A 3,403-nucleotide genomic window follows, 5' to 3' on the forward strand; every position below is an offset into this window, starting at 1 on the left:
CTGAAGATACTGGTGCCTAAACCATCGCCTTAGACCACTCGGACACTCTACCTGAACACACAAGTCAACTCCGACTAAAAAGCAAAAGGTTCATATTATTAATCAAAGAAAATACATCAGCGTGATAGAGGTAGGATACGAACCCACGCCTCCGAAGAGACTGATACCTGACACCAGCGCCTTAGACCACTCGGCCACCCTACCTGAACACACAAGTCAACTCAGACTAATAAGCAAAAGCTTGATATTATTAGTCATAGAAAATACATCAGGCTGATATAGGTGCGATTCGAACCCACGCCCCCGAAGAGACTGGTACCTGAAACCAGTGCCTTAGACCACTCGGCCACTCTACCTGATCACTCAAGTCAACCCAGACAAATTATCAAAAGCTTCATAATATCAATCTTAGAAAAAACATCCGGCTAAGAGAGGTGGGATTCGAAGCCACGCCCCCGAAGATACTGGTGCCTAAACCATCGCCTTAGACCACTCGGACACTCTACCTGAACACACAAGTCAACTCCGACTAATAAGCAAAAGGTTCATATTATCAATCTTAGAAAATACGTCCGGCTGATAGAGGTGGGATTCAAACCCACGCCCCCCGAAGAGACTGGTGCCTAAAACCAGCGCCTAAGACCACTCGGCCACTCTATCTGAACAAACAAATCAACTCAGACTAATAAGCAAAAGCTTAATTTTATTAATAATAGCAAATACATCAGGCTGATAGAGGCGGGAATCGAACCCACGCCCCCAAAGAGAGTGGTACCTGAAACCAGCGCCTTAGACGACTCGGCTGCTCTACCTGAACGTTAAGTCAAATCAGACAAATAAGCAAAAGCTTCATATTATCAATCTTAGAAAATACATCAGGCTTAAAGAGGTGGGATTCGAACCCACGCCCCCGAAGAGACTGGAACCTTAAACCAGCGCCTTAGACCACTCGGACACTCTACCTGAACACTCAAGTCTACTCAGACAAATAAGCAAAAGCTTCATAATATCAATCTTAGAAAAAACATCCGGCTAAGAGAGGTGGGATTCGAAGCCACGCCCCCGAAGATACTGGTGCCTAAACCATCGCCTTAGACCACTCGGACACTCTACCTGAACATACAAGTCAACTCAGACTAATAAGCAAAAGCTTAATATTATTAATCATAGAAAATACATCAGGCTGATAAAGGTGGGTTTCGAACCCACGCCCCCCAAGATACTGGTGCCTAATCCAGCGCCTTAGACCACTCGGCCACTCTACCTGAACACAGAACCCAACTCCGACTAAAAAGCAAAAGGTTCATATTATTAATCAAAGAAAATACATCAGCGTGATAGAGGTAGGATACGAACCCACGCCTCCGAAGAGACTGATACCTGACACCAGCGCCTTAGACCACTCGGCCACCCTACCTGAACACACAAGTGAACTCAGACTAATAAGCAAAAGCTTGATATTATTAGTCATAGAAAATACATCAGGCCGATAGAGGTGCGATTCGAACCCACGCCCCCGAAGAGACTGGTACCTGAAACCAGTGCCTTAGACCACTCGGCCACTCTACCTGATCACTCAAGTCAACCCAGACAAATTATCAAAAGCTTCATAATGTCAATCTTAGAAAAAACATCCGGCTAAGAGAGGTGGGATTCGAAGTCACGCCCCCGAAGATACTGGTGCTTAAACCATCGCCTTAGACCACTCGGACACTCTACCTGAACACACAAGTCAACTCCGACTAATAAGCAAAAGGTTCATATTATCAGGAGTTCATAATAACCCGAAGTACGAAACTGGTTAAAAAGCCCGTAACCACAAAGTTTCGCCGTAAAGCTCAGCGGATTCATACACAGCTTAACTCCCAAAGAAATAGTTACCCCATTTCTTAGTGCCCACGCGCATTAACTTACACACTTCCGGTTTAGGACTATTTTTATCTTGTGGTTTTGAAAGCGAAAATGGCTCACGTCTGCTTCTGTCGGAACGGTGTAAATTAAGCCTTGGCTAAGAAGTTGGCTTTTAGTCGGGATTTCTAGTTTTCTACAAAACATTTAAACGATCGTCAATAATGTTTTGTTGTGATATGTGTGAGTGAGAATTCCGTGGTTAAATTAAAACGGTTTGGACAAATTTATTCGCAGTATCTTTAAAATAAGAATTGCAACGTGTTTCTACGTCCACAATATCGCCATTTTTCTTTTCGACGGAGATCCCAGCCAACGGAAGTTTTGGAACGAAAACCAAGGAGCATAGATGCCGCTACGATGTACTGTAAGGTTGTGTGTCCATAAACAGGCTAATTCTTTCTATGCGCAACGACAGAATCTTGTTGTTCGCGATTTTTACCATTAGCTCTATGGCCAGTTTCATACTTCCCTCCCGAAGGGGGGTTATTATGAACTCCTGATATTATCAATCTTAGAAAATACGTCCGGCTGATAGAGGTGGGATTCAAACCCACGCCCCCCGCAGAGACTGGTTCCTAAAACCAGCGCCTAAGACCACTCGGCCACTCTATCTGAACAAACAAATCAACTCAGACTAATAAGCAAAAGCTTATTATTATTAATAATAGAAAATACATCAGGCTGATAGAGGCTGGATTCGAACCCACGCCCCCAAAGAGAATGGTACCTGAAACCAGCGCCTAAGACGACTCGGCTACTCTACCTGAACGTCAAGTCAAATCAGACAAATAAGCAAAAGCTTCATATTATCAATCTTAGAAAATACATCAGGCTTAAAGAGGTGGGATTCGAACCCACGCCCCCGAAGAGACTGGAACCTTAAACCAGCGCCTTAGACCACTCGGACACTCTACCTGAACACTCAAGTCTACTCAGACAAATAAGCAAAACATTCATAATATCAATCTTAGAAAATACACCCGAATGATACAGGTGGGATTCGAACCCACGCCCCCGAAGAGACTGGTGCCTAAAACCAGCGCCTTAGACCACTCGGTCACTCTACCTGATCACTCGAGTAAACTAAAGCAAATAAGCAAAAGCTTCATAATATTAATCTTAGAAAATACATACGGCTGATGGGATGGGATTCGAACCCACGCCCCGGAAGAGACTGGATCCTAAAACCAGCGCCTTAGACCACTCGGACACTCTACCTGAACACACACAAGTCAACTCCGACTAATAAGCAAAAGGTTCATATTATTATTAAAAGAAAGACATCAGTCCGATAGATGTGGGATTCGAACCCACGCCTCCGAAGAGACTAGTGCTTTAAACCACTCGGCCACTCTACCTGAAAACTCAAGTCAACTCAGACAAATAAGCAAAAGCTGCATAATATCAATCTTAGAAAAAACATCCGGCTAAGAGAGGTGCAGTGCTCCCAGCCAAGTCGAGCACTGACACCCTTTTCTCGAAGCAACTCACG

General features: G+C 44.3%; 4 non-coding genes across 4 annotated transcripts; all 4 read right to left on the reverse strand.

Annotated features, from left to right (window-relative positions):
* Positions 1-577: 577 nt before the first annotated feature.
* On the reverse strand, positions 578-660 carry TRNAL-UAG (transfer RNA leucine (anticodon UAG)). The gene has a single exon. It is a non-coding gene; the product is annotated as a tRNA-Leu (tRNA).
* Positions 661-1,487: 827 nt separating this feature from the next.
* TRNAL-CAG (transfer RNA leucine (anticodon CAG)) lies at positions 1,488-1,569 on the reverse strand. The gene has a single exon. It is a non-coding gene; the product is annotated as a tRNA-Leu (tRNA).
* Positions 1,570-2,440: 871 nt separating this feature from the next.
* TRNAL-UAG (transfer RNA leucine (anticodon UAG)) lies at positions 2,441-2,523 on the reverse strand. Its single transcript has one exon. It is a non-coding gene; the product is annotated as a tRNA-Leu (tRNA).
* A 373-nt stretch (positions 2,524-2,896) lies between these two features.
* TRNAL-UAG (transfer RNA leucine (anticodon UAG)) lies at positions 2,897-2,978 on the reverse strand. Its single transcript has one exon. It is a non-coding gene; the product is annotated as a tRNA-Leu (tRNA).
* Positions 2,979-3,403: the final 425 nt, after the last annotated feature.

Source organism: Phalangium opilio, unplaced genomic scaffold (assembly GCF_054372755.1).
Source record: "Phalangium opilio isolate 3A_F unplaced genomic scaffold, DU_Popi_V2 ptg000032l_1, whole genome shotgun sequence".
NCBI classification, from domain to species: domain Eukaryota; kingdom Metazoa; phylum Arthropoda; class Arachnida; order Opiliones; family Phalangiidae; genus Phalangium; species Phalangium opilio.